The sequence below is a fragment of the Mirounga angustirostris genome, unplaced genomic scaffold (genome assembly GCF_029215605.1).
Source record: "Mirounga angustirostris isolate CCGP_5_RB_7025 unplaced genomic scaffold, mMirAng1.0.hap1 SCAF_6, whole genome shotgun sequence".
In the NCBI taxonomy this organism is placed as follows: Eukaryota; Metazoa; Chordata; class Mammalia; order Carnivora; family Phocidae; genus Mirounga; species Mirounga angustirostris.
Window position 1 is genome coordinate 103,413,545 of NW_026991714.1, and position 15,615 is coordinate 103,429,159.

Here is a 15,615-nt window from a genome sequence, read left to right on the forward strand (position 1 = left end):
TGAAGTCCAAGCAGAGGACTGTGGTAAATCACCAAAACTTCATTATAAGTATTGATTCACTCTGTGGATTTGGTTGTACTGTGGTCAAATTTTTTCTAATTTTATATGCATATCTTGAGAATTTGTTACTTGGCCAAGCTCACGTGGCTAGATACTGTGATAAGTAAGGCTAAGTGTTCAAGCCCAGCTTTCCTGACTAAATTCATTCCTACAAGTTAAACCACCTAGTTGCTTTTTCATCATTTCACTTTTTAGAATTATTAACAAAGTATGTATATGTCAGCTTTTTAAAAACTTCTCTGTCACTTGGAGGAATAATAAAATGACCCAAAAAAGGAAGAAAAAGCATCTTAGATAATATATAAAGTATATACTTAGTCCTATGCAATCAAGAGTTAATGATACAATGTTTGTAGACTAGACTTAATTTTGTTTTATTATAAGCCCCTTTGGGGTAGTAGTTATTTAATATGGCTTTTATCTTCTTTAATGCTTAGTATATTGCTAGAAATGTAGGGGGTGGGGCCAGATGAGTTGGGAAAGATTTACAGGTAGAATTTTCAGGAGCTGAACAGAACAGCGTATTGTCCTTAGAAGGTTTTTTAATATTATTCAGATTTTTCATTAAGATATTTAGCTCTTCTCACTCAGGACCATCTAATTTTTTCTTTCTATTACAATTTAGTTCCTTCTATCTTGACTTCAGTTCAAATTGGACAGTTGGTCCATATTCTTTTTAATTTTCATTATGTTTAAAACTGAGGTTTCCTCAATTTTATTTTCTTAAGCAGTTATTTGTTGGTAAATATTAGGTACTATTTATAAATTCCCAGTTCTTGGTTATAGAACTACTTATTTATCTTGTCATATAACTAAATATATATGTCTGTCAATCCACACTAAGAAATACAGTTTACATCACTTCTAAGGATGCCTGTGTGTATATATCTAACTGAAATTTTTCATTAAATAATTTCTACCCTTAGTACCTTGCAAGGCACTTTGGTTTTTTATTCTGTTCTATTAGTTATAAAAATGATGGTTGTGACCCATTACAGTTATCATCCTCCATTAATGCCTCACATACTACTGCTTGAAAAACATTGAAAGATGTTGATTAGTATAAATGGAAGAATATTATCCATCTTGTTCACATAATAGATATTACTGGGTTATTTTATAAAATATTGATTTCATAGGATGGTTTGTATCTTGTTATAAATATTAGAGTTTTCCTATTTTTAAAATTTGTATCAAGTGAATCAAGAACCCTACTGTTCAGTACACCTTTAGCGGGCCTATTTCAAGTCTTTCTTAAAAAAAAAAAAAGATTTTATTATTTATTAGTCAGAGAGAGAGAGAGCACAAGCGGGGGGGGGGGGGGGAGCGGCAGGCAGAGGTAGAAGCAGACTTCCCGCAAGGACCCCGATGTGGGACTCAATCATGACCTGAGCTGAAGGCAGACACTTAACCGACTGAGCCACTCAGTCGTCCCTTGTTTCAGGTCTGTCTGTCTCAGATAGTTACTCCATCCTTATAATACTTCAATATAATTTCATTGCATCTGTTATTATCCCCATTTAGAGATGGAAAACTGAGTGTTGGGAGATAGCTGATAGATTTTTCATGTGCCTTCACAGTCTCTAAGCAAAGGCATTTACATTGCCAGTGTTTTGTATAAGGAAAAATTTCTGGATAGTCAAACTAGTAACATGTCCCTCCTGGGAGACATCCCAAAATTAAAAATAAAAGACCTCGCCTTTCCCTTCCTGTAGATTTGCTTATATACTAGAGTAATGGGTAATCTTTCTTTCTGCAACAGAGTAGAAACCTTTAGAAGATGAGAGTTTCTTAGTTTTAGGATTACTCTCCTGTGCTGTTCTCTGCTGCATGTGCCAGTAATATCCAGCCTTCATTGCATTGCCCCATGAGGATTGGAACTCAGGGAAATAGCACTAAGTTATTGCTCTGGCTGCTGTCTTTGCCATGAGCAATAAATTGTCTTTGTCTCTGGTCCAGAGGTCTCATGTCCTTATGTCACTGTGTGTGTGTCTGTGTGTGTGTGTGTGTGTGTGTGTGTGTAGAGAAAAAAAGAGAAACAGGCAGACACTGGCTAATTTGTTAGACCCTTGATGGTTTCTGAATTAATACTTGTTTATAAGAAGTGCAGGGCTGTGCAGTTAGTAAGTAGCAGAACTGCAGTTCGGCCTTAAAGCCTTACATAGGTGGATAACATACCTAGGAAATACAGTGCTAATGACTAGAATTTGGCATAAGCAGATAACATAATCATTCTATCACATTTGCACGTTTATGATCTCTGACTCTGAATATTTTTCTCTCCACCCCTATATGTTTTTTTTTTAAGATTTTATTTATTTATTTGAGAGAGAGAATGAGATAGAGAGAGCATGGGAGGGGGAGGGGCAGAGGGAGAAGCAGACTCCCTGCCGAGCAGGGAGCCCGATGCGGGACTCGATCCCAGGACTCTGGGATCATGACCTGAGCCGAAGGCAGTCGCTTAACCAACTGAGCCACTCAGGCGCCCTCCACCCCATATGTTAAACTAAAAAAAGGTGGTAGGCTGAGATTGGGATATCTAGAGGTGAAATTCTATTTATATGGGTAAAATTTTGTATAAATATATACATATATTTCATAATACACTTACAAATAAGTATAATCACCTTTAATAATAATTCATTAAAAGAATCTACTTCATGCCGAGAATAAAAATAATACTAGAATTTTTGAAGTTAACATATTTCTCAATAGTTAGATTTATAATGCAAACTAAAAAACTAGACTTAATTTATCATTTATTTATAATAAAAGTTTAAAAACTAAATCTATCTCATAATTGTGACAGAGGCAAAATTAGAGTGTCTCTGTATTACTTGTTATGGAATTGCCTCATATCCATAAATATTGATTTCAAATGACAGGGTTTATGAAATACTTTGGGTATTATTTATTAATCCTGTGTTTTAAGGAGTAACTCATAATGTAAGTTGACCTTGTGGAACATTTAAGGGAAATTTCTTCATTTAGCATTAACATAGGTTTCTGTGTGATGTATAGAACAGTTGATTTAACATTAACATCTGTGTCTAATACAAACCTATTGTCCATTTATTTCAAATTTTTATTTATAGAGAGAATATAAAATAGTTTATGCAAAAACATATGGATTAGTCCTTTACTAATATAATTTTATATTAAAAACCCCTTCAAACCCACTTAAATGTATATATAATTTGCATTATATATATTTCATAGTAGGAGATAAGAAATAGACTAAACGTTTCATTCCCAGAGCTAGGAATTCTTTATCCTGTGTTTGGCTATGTGAGAAAGATGACGGTATTCTTGTTTTACATAAGCTATCATCAACAAACACTTATTACGATACTACATCTCTACATATTCATTCATAAATATAGCCACATTTCCTGAAGTATAGCTAGAACTGTCTGACATGGATAATTATGAAAAAAATAGCAACATACATAATTTGTAAATATTGACTGGTTACTTAGGATATTCTGAATCACAGTTACTCCAAATTGCATATCATGCCAGAAGAAATCAAGATGATAACAGAATAAATGATGGATAGAAACTTGCATAAAATCATGCTGTTTGTACAGAGGCAGAATAACCCAAGTTTTCAGACGAAGTTGGGCCGTCAACCTTTTTTCAATTCTTTTGTTTGCTTTTAGTCACCTTTCTTATTTTCTTCAGAATTTACGTGAATAATTCCTATCTTCAGACCCCTGCCCGGTCTCCTATCCCTTTATCGGGAGACAACTTCTCAACTTCTCCTACTAAGCAATCATTTTAGCCATTAAGAAGTGTTCTCAATGTCTGAACCCTCTGTACTTAAAATGCAGTAAGTTATTTTTTAGTCTTCATACTAAATATGCAGTACCATTTGAAATTTTTAATATAGAACATTTCCACTTAGCAGTTCTTCATACCTTAATATATAATTATGGAAAAGGTATAATTTCCTTTGTTGGTTAACTGTTATTGGTTAATGCTGAAGTAATTGCTGATATTTGTTTTCTCTGTTGTTCTCTTTTTAAAAAAAAATACCACTTGCTTTCTTGTTAGTACTTTACAAACATTTACCAAGTTAATGTGTCAGTTGTAAAACAGATATAAAATTGTTTTTGAAAATAAAATTTTTAAATGAAAGTGGTTTTGGCAGTCAAACTTTTTCTTTGAGAGTGAAGGGATACTGGATTACAATCAATATTTTTAGATATTTCATATGTAGAGAACCAAATAAAATTATAAAGTTGATACAAATATCGATGTGCTATGAAACTTCACACTTTATATGTTCATGTCCCCAAACTGGAGTGTTTTAAGAAGCATGAAGAGCTCTCCAAATTAGTTTATGTATTGCTTCTCTGGTTATATTCTGTAGATTTTTTAAAAATAGTAATTCTGCAAGAAAGGCAAGGAAAACTTGTTTTGGAAAGAGTGAAAACTGCAAATGCATTTTATGTTCTATGACACTGTATATTATACCTAGCTGATAAGCTATAATCATTATTGTAATATGCATTCAGAAAATGTAAGCTGATAGGTATAATGATGGCTATTTTGTAAATATGAAGATTTAAGCATTAGTTGAAATCTGAAATAGTTATCAATGAATGCTTTAAAAATTTTCCTATAACCTTTTTTTTTTAAACATTTTATTTATTTATTTGACAGAGAGAGAGACAGAGAGAGAGGGAACACAAGCAGGGGGAGTGGGAGAGGGAGAAGTAGGTTTCCTGCTGAGCAGGGATCCTGATGCAGGCTCCATCCCAGGACCCTGGGATCATGACCTGAGCCGAAGGCAGACGCTTAATGACTGAGCCATCCAGGCACCCCTGCCTATAACCTTTAAAGCTGGCATTTTTAAACCATGATTCAGGGGTTATCATTTAGAATGGAGGTCTGTTTATGGACCTATTGGAGGTCCATAAATCCATTAAAATCATAATTTTTTAATGTGTGATTTTCTGGAGGATACTTAACTTTTATCATATTCTCAAAAAAAATCCAAGACTTCAAAAATGGTTAAGAACCACTGATTTAAAACCACTGATAGGGGCACCTGGGTGGCTCAGCTTTTTTATATGTGTGTATATAAATATAAATAAAATAATGTCTCTCTAAACAAAAAGACACAAAAAACAGTTATGTAGTGATACTAACTTGTTGACAAAGAATGTAACCAAGGCATTGCAGGAACCTAACCCTTTATTTCCCCTAGGAGCAATGGTTCTGTATTCAGAAATTAGAGCCAAGGAGGCTAATCTCATTGACCTTTTGAAGTGTCTCTCTCTCTCTCTCTTTTTTTTTGTTTAATTTAACCGACCTCACATCAAACCACAACTTCTTGCTCACAGCATGTATTCTGTTTGGAACATTAATTAATTATGTCCAAATAATCAAGTGCTCAGCAATGAGTATTCTCTTCATTTCAGGTCAGTCCTGAAAGATGATTGCCATCATTTCACTAAAGTCTTTCTTTTTAAACTTAATATTTCTTGATTTACTTTTTTGTGAACATTTACTGACATTAAATCAGGCTATGCATCATTCATCTCTTAATATCTCACATCACATGCTTCTAACATAACCATGATAACTGCGGTTGATTTAAGTGGACTTCATATTTATACTTAGTAACTCTGCCAGAATTCATTGGTCTGCTTCAGATTTCTGCCTGAAATGTTATTACTGCTCATTATACTATATATTGGAATATAATACTATATTTTGCTATAGGATATTGGTAACAATATTTAAACTGAGTTTAGTCACTTTATCTGAGGGATTGCTAATTTATTAATAGATGAGTTAGAAACAGATCTTTAATAATTATGAGCTATATATTTGTATACTTGACTACATTCAGTGAATCAAAGTGTATTTTTCATTATCCAAAACTAAAGGAATTTGAGGCTCCTCTTTCTGACAGAGTAAGATATTGGATTTATCCTCCCACCTGAAATAATGAAAGAAAAGCTATATGGTGACGTCTTAGATGCAGAAAAAGCCTTTGACAAAATCTAACATTGATTCCTCATAGAATCACTCTGCAGACTGGGAATATTGGGGAACCCCCAGCCTGACAGAAAGCATCTATGAAGAACCAATGGTAACATTGTATTTGTTGTTGAAAGGCTGAATGCTTTCACCACTTCTATTTAACATTGTCGTGGAGGTTCCAGACAGAGTTGTTAGGCAATAAAAAGAAAAGCATATAGATTAGAAAAGCAGAAGTAAATCTGTCATTATTCACCAATGATATGATCATCTATGTACATTATCCTGTAGAATCTACAAAAAGGTCCTAGAGCTAATAATTGACTTTAGCACATTTACAGGATTCAAGATCAGTATTTTCAATTTTTCTCTAGCAATAAAAAATTTGAAATTTAACAAAAAGCAGTGTTTACCATAACATCAATAATACAGGGACAAATCTGACAAAAAATATATGAGACTTGTATACTTAAAACTATAAAACATTACCGAATGAAATTAAGTGGACAGATTTCTAAGATACATAACCAGTAGAATGATCCAAAAAAGAAAAAATTGATTAATTGTACATTGGATATATACCTAGGTCAAAACTTACATAATTTTTTATCTTAAATTTTTACAAATAGTTTTCCATCATTTAAGCCTCTGTAAAGCTATTAAATCAACAAACAGAAAAATTAAGGGAATTTGTGACCATGTTACACTAAATGGGTTGTCTGAAGTCAACTGAATTTTTAATCAGAAGATAATCTGTAAAAATGACTGAACATCATTAAACAAAAGTTAGTGAGTGTAGTAAAATTATTTGATACCAGTTAGCATTATTTCTTTGAAAACCAGATCTAGCTTAAGTATTCATAGGCTTGACCAACTTGTTTACTTGTTAAAATACATTTGCCTACCACGGTGCTTGTCCTAGCACTCCAGAATCTGAGCAACATCTTTGAACTTTTTTCTTCAATTTATTTTATTTTATTTTTTTAAAGATTTTATTTATTTATTTGACAGAGAGAGACACAGCGAGAGAGGGAACACAAGCAGGGGGAGTGGGAGAGGGAGAAGCAGGCTCCCCGCGGAGCAGGGAGCCCGATGCGGGACTCGAACCCAGGACCCTGAGATCATGACCTGAGCCGAAGGCAGACGCTTAACGACTGAGCCACCCAGGCGCCCCCTTCAATTTCTTCTGATAAACAATTGGTTCAATAGATTATGGTTAGAAATGAGTTTGGGATATGCATGTTTAGGATAGAAAATATTTAAGAATTATTTATTATTAAGAATCTTTGATTAATAGTTGCAAAGATCATATAGAGTAATGTTGAGGTATTTCAGAATATCCTTGCAATTTTTATTGTGGAGGTGTGGTAAACTGTTAGTTTCAGGGTAGCTTTACTGATCATCTAGTACATTTTTAATCATAATGTTTCCTTTTCAAACAATATATTATTTTTTTTATTATGTTATGTTAATCACCATACATTACATCATTAGTTTTTGATGTAGTGTTCTATGATTCATTGTTTGCGTCCATAGTCTTTCATGGTTATTATAATGAAAAATTCACAATGAAATGTGTGTATTAGTAGTTGCAAATTTGGGGTTTGGAAAAAATGTAAAATCAGTCATGTTTATATATTAGAAAAATCATAATCTAAAGTTTGCTGCCCCACTCACACCAAAAAATAGTCAATTCCCCTCAACTTTCTGAAATGGTTTAGATTTCTAACATATGCACTTTGAAAAGATGTATATTTATTGTTTACTTATATTCAGGAAAAGCTGGGAGGTTTAGCCATAATGCTGACATATCCATTGATAATCAGTGTATGAAAGAGATTTTTTTTGCAAGAGAGAATTTATACATTCATTTAATTACATGCTTTATTTATGTACATGTCTTGGCTATCAAGGAATCTCCACTGTGTACCAGTTATTTCTTAGAAATGAGTAATGAATTATCCTGGAATTGAAATATTTTTTTTTATGGACCTTACAAAGTAGTAGTTTCTCTGAATAATAAACTTTTTTGTGTGTCTGTTAATAACTTGTAATTTTTGATACTAGTTGACTCCCAGGGGTCCATATAGTGTTTACAGCTGTTAAAACTGAACTAAATGAAGACTTAAAATTTTGGAAGTAGTAGTTGTCTGTATTTTTTACTATATTTTTTGTTACTTAGTGCCTATATGATCACTTGTTATTGTTATTTAAATCCTAACTCTGTCTAATAAATGGGACATTTCTGATAATCAGTACTTTTTATTTTAATAAAAATTCCACTCATATTTTCATATCAGTTATAGTCTCAGTCATTGTTTTTTCTTGCTCTCTTCAGAACAATGACTTTATATTAAATCTCAGCATGATTTTTACATGTACTTCAGATCCTTCCATGCTGAGTTAGTAGGCATTTATTGAATGCTTAATATTTCTTTATAGCATTGGTTTGGAATACATTTCTTGAATTTTAAAATATTTCAAATCACTGATTTTACTTTTTGAAGAAATAAAACTTTTATGAATAACTATATTACTTCCAGTTCAAGTTAATAATAGTAGGCATTATTTGAAAAACTAGGAAAGGGGCGCCTGGGTGGCTCAGTCATTGAGTGTCTGCCTTCGGCTCAGGTCATGATCCCGGGGTCCTGGGATTGAGCCCCACATCGGGCTCCCTGCTCTGTGGGAAGCTTGCTTCTCCCTCTCCCTCTCCTACTCTCCCTGCTTGTGTTCCCTCTCTTGCTGTGTGTCTCTCTCTGTCAAATAAATAAAATCTTTAAAAAAAAAAAAAGAAAAAAACTGTTGTGAAATGACAATCCTGCTCTAATACTCCCTTCTGAAGATAATTTAACATTTCTTCTTTGGCAGTCTTTTTTTTTTTTTAATTGTGTTATTTATTTGGGTCCAACAGAAGCCAGATAAAATGAACATTTTAATAATTTTTATATCTTTATAGTCTAAAGATGTTTAAGTGAATTTAATTGTGACTTATATAGGTATCTATCAAGGATTCCCAAGCTGCAAAGGTATGGAATAATCTAATTGATGGTCGCCTGACTTCATTGTTGTAACCCAATAATCATCCTAATTTCAGGGTTTGTTGAACTTCATTCTTTTTCAGCCCCACTCTATCATGTCTACATGCTGTATATCATCATCCCTTACAGTTCTATTTATGAAATCTAACGTTCTAATATTCTATTGTCTGACTAAAGCTTCTCATCCTTTGTAATCTTTTTCTGACTTTTCTTATATAATTTCAGTTCTTTGCATAGAATTCTCCTACCTCTTGTACCTCTAAGTTTCACTCCCTTCAAATCTGTCATTCATCTGACCTCACTTAAGTTTTTCTCTCAATTTTTATGTCCTTTTATTTCACAATGCCTATCCACCAATTCTAGGTCAGTCTAACTTACCATCCACCACTCTTTCATACCTTGGATATTGAGACTACTAGGTGAAAATCATAATAATATTATACAGATGGGTCCTTATACAGATTCTTGGTCTTCAAACCCTCACTTAGCTCATCCTGTAACATTTTTGAAAATTGTAGATTGCTTTCTAGAAATTCTTTTGAAAATTAATATGTCATATAATTTTCAATAAATATTTTATTATTCATCCACTTGAAGGATACTCATTTCCAAAATAGTAATACATTCTAGAAAGTTGAGGAATATAATTGATAGGTGAAAACACTACTTTGTTTTACTCTGCTTGCAAATAGAAATGTGTTCTTTTAATCACCTGAGTGAGTAGAACAAACCGTGTCAAAGAAATTTTGCAGTAAAAATACTGCTTTATGACACAGAGATTTTTTTATGATATGCAGGATAAGCACTTCAAAATGTGAAAGCAATCCCAAGATTTTGATAATATTCATTATATAACATGCTAATATTAGGGTAAGCTTTGTAAAAGGTGTATGGGAATTCTCTGTATTATTTCTGCAACTTTTCTTTAGGTATAAAATTATTTTAAAGTAAAAAATTAAAAAAATTAATTTTTAGTTTTTAAAAATAAACTCATTATTTGGAATAATTTTAGGTTTACAGAAACATTTCAAAGGTAGTACAGAGAGTTCCCTTGTAGCCCTTACCTAATTTCCCCCTTGTTGTTAGTTTATTAATTAAAAAATCATTTTCAGAGTACCGTTAGTAGCTGAATACACTTAATAGCTGAATACATTTAGTTAAGTATTCATTCTAACTCTGTTTAGATACAAGCTTTACCATTGATTAACAATTTTAGTACTTTTTACTTTTCCTTTTATTTTAGAAATGATTTGACAGTTACTCCTGGTAATATAGTTTAGATAGAAACTTGACTAATTCATTATTATTCTTACATTTTATAATATTTAACATTTTTCTTATTTCTTGGGTTGTATATATATTTAAAATATTATTATTTATTAAGTGCCTAGAAAAATTTTAAACATTCCACTTGTAGTGACATTTGCAAATCTTTCATGCTGTGTTTTAAATATAAAATTCAGTTGCTTTCACTTCATCAAATTGCCAACCCCTTAATCTGAATTTTTTATGTACTTCTATAGAAATTAAATAAATAGAATAATTTTTTATTCTTGAGAAATCACATCACAGTGTACTTATATTAGAATACTTGTTACATAAAATTTATATATAAAAACTAAATTTCCTAAAGCATGTATATTTTTTAATTATCTAAAATTAAATTTTAAACCCATTCAATGAGTCCCATCTATGTACAACACATTGTTCTAGGCATTATAAGGGAGTGACACATGTCTGCATCTATAGTACTTTCCGTTTCTTCTCCAATTGTCATTTTTCTATGTATTTGTTCAAATCTTTATTTCCTGTATCCTCTTACCCTACCCTCTCTATCATGTCTACATGCTGTATATCATATCAAGCAACTTCATATCCAACTCTGTAAATATAATAGAAATCATCAGGTTTCAACTTCTTCGCCTTCTCTCCCTGTTGTCTTCAAACTTGTTTGTATAATTGTGTCTTTTTAACTCTATGCCGTTGTCTTTTTCATTCTCTAGAACCTCAAACTCTTATCCCCCTTTCCCTTCACTACCAGATGTATAGACAGCATACTATAAAAAAATTTTTTTTTAAGATTTATTTATTTATTTTAGAGATATGTGGGGCAAAAGGAGAGAGAAAGAGAATCCTAAGCAGAGTCTCTGCTGAGTGCAGAGCCCAAAGTCGGGCTCTATCTCAGAACCCTGAGATCATGACCTGAGTGGAAATCAAGAGTCTGACCCCTAATCGACTGAGCCACCCAGGCACCCCAGTACTATACATATGTTATCACCACTACTCCACTTCCCAACTCATTGTTTATTCAATAACTGCAATCTGGGATCTCAATTTTTTTTAAATTATTATGTTCAATTAGCCAGCATATAGCACATCATTAGTTTTTGATGTGGTGTTCAGCGATTCATTAGTTGAATATAACACCCAATCTTACCTCTCTTTGGAAACATGTTTTTTTACAAAGGTCACTAATAATATAATTGTCAAATCCAATGACTGTTTAAAAATCTGGATCCTAATTGACCCTCTTGAGGTTGTTTAATTTGTTGATTATTCCCTCAATTTTGAAACTGAACTTTCTTTCATTATCTTTCAGGAAAAAATGACACTCTTCGTTCTTTGCTTATTAACTCTTTGATGTCCTTTCTCTGTACTCTTTACTGGCTTACCTTTCTCTGTCAATTTTTATTGTTTCTAATCTCATAAATTATAAAGATACAAAATACATTAAAAGGCCAAAAAGATTTTAGGTGAAAGAAAATAAAGATGAAAAGAAACAAGGAAAATATTTGCAAAATGCATCGAAGAGGTAGTATGTCCCTAATATGAAAACAGATTCTTGGATTCTTGGCATCATTAAGAAGAAGAAAAAAAAAACCCAACTGAAAAGTAAACAAAAGATATGATGAGTAATTCAATTTATATAAGAAATATGAATTATTTATAAGTAAATGAAAAGCTCCTCACCTTAATTAACAATAAAAAATACAAGTTAAAATAAAAATTACCATATTTGTTGTCACATTGTTAAAAATAAACTGATTAGAATTCAGTGTTAGGAGAGATATAAAGCAAAGAACTCTTTCATACCCTTTTGTACTCTTCTGTAAGATATACCTTATGGTAGAGCAATTTGGCAGTAGCTTTACAAATTTAACATGCACATAATCTTTGACCCAGTAATTCCTAGTTTAGGTATCTATCTGATAAAAATAGTTAAGCTATGTGCATAAGTAATATTGAATATATGAAGCCGGTATTTACAGTATTTGTAATTTAGAAAATTGAATATAATCTAAATGTTCAACAACAGGGGAGAAATTACAGTCATTATGATGTATCTATGTATGAAATACTAAGTGACCAAGATAAAAAGTTATACCACTAGCATTTAGTTAATGTCAGTGATCTATTTTAAATCTATATTTAAAAATGTATTGATCCAAGTCAATTCAGGATCACGGAGATTTTCTCCCATTTTCTGGAATTTTTATAGTTTCAGATTTTACATTTAGATTTTGATCCATTTTGAAGTATTTTTGTTTATATTATAAAGAATGGGCTGAAGATTTTTTTTTTCTTGTGTATGACTATCCAGTAATTCTAGCATCATTTGTTGAAAAAGCTGTTCTTTCCCCAGTGAATTACTTTTGTGCCTTTGTCAAATTTAGTTGTCATAGATTTAAGAGTCCAGCAATTCATCCATTCTTGGTCAGTTAATTTTTGACAAGGATATCAAGATAGTCCAATAAAGAAAAAAATGGCCTTTTCAACAAATGATGCTGAGAAAATGAGGTATTTACATACAAAAAAATTGAGTTGTATCCCTACCTCACACCATATACCAAAATTTTGGGTAGGATGTTGAAAACTGTGCTGGTGGGGTTTTAAAATAGTGCAGCTGTGGGTCACCTGGGTGGCTCAGTCGTTAAGCATCCCACTCTTGGTTTTGCCTTGGGTCATGGTCTCATGGGTCGTGGGATGGGGAATCTGCTCTCTCTTTGCCCCTTCCCCCACTCACACATGCACTCTCTTTCTCTAAAGTAAATAAAAAAATAAATCTTTAAAAACCAACAAAAAAATAGTGCAGCTGCTTTGAGATATAGTCTGGCATTTCTTCAGAAGGCTAAAGATACAGTTACTGTATGACCCAGCAATTCTGGAATATACCCAAGAGAAATGAGAACAGGTATGTGCATAAAATCTTATACATGAATGTTCATAGCAGTATTTGTCATAATAGCAGAAAAGTGAAAACAACCAGTGCCCATCAACTGATGAATGGATAAGTAGAATGTGTAGTATCCATTTGATAAAATATTGGCTATAAAAAGAAATGAAGCACTGATTCATGCCACAATATGGAAGAACCCTGAAAACATTATGTTAGATGAAAGAAGCCATTTACAAAAGCCCATATATTTTATGATTCCATCTCTGTGAAATGTCCTGCATATGCATATTTATGCCAACAGAAGATACATTAGTGGTTGCCCAGGGCTTCTGGGTACAAGGGTTTGGGTGTGACAACTAAGTGTTAAGGGGTTCTTTGGAGGTGTTGAAAATATTCTAAAATTAATGTAGTGATGTTTGAACAACTCTGAATATACTAGATGCCATTAAATTGTGCACTTTAAATATGAATTGTATGTGGACTGTATCTCAACAAAGCTGTATGTTTAAAAAAAAAGTCCTTTGGGGGTGCCTGGGTGGCTCAGTCATTGGGCGTCTGCCTTCGGCTCAGGTCATGATCCCGGGGTCCTGGGATCGAGCCCCATGTTGGGCTCCCTGCTCTGCGGAAAGCCTGCTTCTCCCTCTCCTGCTTCTCCCTCTCCCACTCCCCCTGCTTGTGTTCCCTCTCTCACTGTGTCTCTCTCTGTCAAATAAATAAATAAAAATCTTTAATAAAAAAAAAAGGAAGTCCTTTGGTCTATTTAACTCTTCTGTCCATACGTGACTTTTACTGAGGTGCATTGGTCCTTTGCAAAGTTTTTGTTTATTATGCACATCTTGCAAATGTAAAATGTCTCATTTGTCAATATCACTACCCATCTCAAGAAAATGGCCTTTTATGTATTGGGAATCTCAAGGTGGTGTATATGAGTTTTACACAATTACAATTTTCAGTTGAAAGCTCAAATTTTATTATTAGCAATATTCCTGACAGTTATTTTTTTTAAGTGACAGTCTTCCTTTTTTTTCGTTTTCAAGAAAATGTCTGCCAAATACCCAAGTCTGAATAACTATCATTTGTTTGTCAATCATTGTTTTCAAATAAAAAGGTTTTTTGTTTTTTTTTTTAATAAAAAGAGCAGCTCATGTAGAAACTCAACTAACTGCATAAGTGCTTTTCCTCAGGAAACCATTGTACTTCATTCATACAAAGAGAATTTTTTAAAAAATGTGTATTTAAAGGTCATTGTTTAATAAAAATAAATGATTTTTGCTGCTTCTCCAAAATATTCTTAAATTTAGTTGGTATCTTATGAGCACAAGGTTGTGTTAAATTTGATGACTACTACTACAACTTGGTTCCACTGCCCTTTTTTGTTCTTAGGGACTAGCAGTTTCATATTGAATTTGCAGTATGAAAGCAAATGTCAACATAGTAAAAATGCAAATAACATCTCAATAGTGTGAAAATTGAAAATTTAAAAAGTTGACGTTGTGGATACCCTGACAGGTTCTCAGGGTCTTTCAGGGGTCTTCTTAATCTTTTTCAGTAGCTGATTCTCAGTGATTTCTCTCTATTCCTGACCTCTTTCTGGAACTACAAACCTAATTTGCAATAGTCCAGTAGGTATCTCTGCATTAATATCTTTTTAATTCTGTATATTCAAACTCTATGGCTTTTTACATTGCACTTGCTCCTGTGTTCTTATATTATCTTTTCCTGTTAATGACATAACCATCCATCAGTCATCCAATGAGAGACATTATAGTCCTACTCAACCTACACTCTTCCACACCTCCCACATTTAATCGTCCCAAATCTTGTCCTTTTTTCCTGTTAAAAAAAAAATGTTTCTTACATCTGTTTCCTCCTTTCCTTATAATTCTTAATGTTGAGATCTCTGTTTCTTAATACCGCATAGCTTGGTAATTGGTCTTCCTGTGACCTGCTCTGGTCTCTTCTTGTTTTGTCAAAAACAGTGAAATGTCTTGGATTTTACCCCACTTGCAAGCTAACAAATTAGTCTTCCACAGTTTCATAGATGTTGACAGAGACAAGAGCCTACTGTGTCAGAGACAAATGAATTTTTCTCAAGGCACAGCAGGAAGCGCGAGTTTCATATTCCCATTGGTTCTGCTTGTCTCCCCAGTCACTCAGGGGCAATGTGGAGATTGACCCAGGTGGAAGTTGTGTTCGCAGTTTATATCACAGTTGAGTAATCTTGAACTTAAGAAACCCCAATCTTTAAAGGTGCTTCCTGGAAACCTGCCCAACCTTTACCCTGAGATAAAGTCATTATCTTTATCTTTTAAGGCTGTTTGCTTTAAAAAAAAAAAAAAGAACAAA

The 15,615-nt window shown here is 32.9% G+C and overlaps 1 protein-coding gene and 1 non-coding gene across 7 annotated transcripts in view; one reads left to right on the plus strand and one right to left on the minus strand.

Moving 5' to 3' along the window:
• ADK (adenosine kinase) overlaps window positions 1-15,615 on the plus strand; it is a 508,350-nt gene that overhangs the window by 203,003 nt on the left and 289,732 nt on the right. The window lies entirely within an intron of this gene.
• Window positions 5,456-5,524, minus strand: LOC123847284 (small nucleolar RNA SNORD2). The gene has a single exon (XR_006791521.1). It is a non-coding gene; the product is annotated as a small nucleolar RNA SNORD2 (small nucleolar RNA).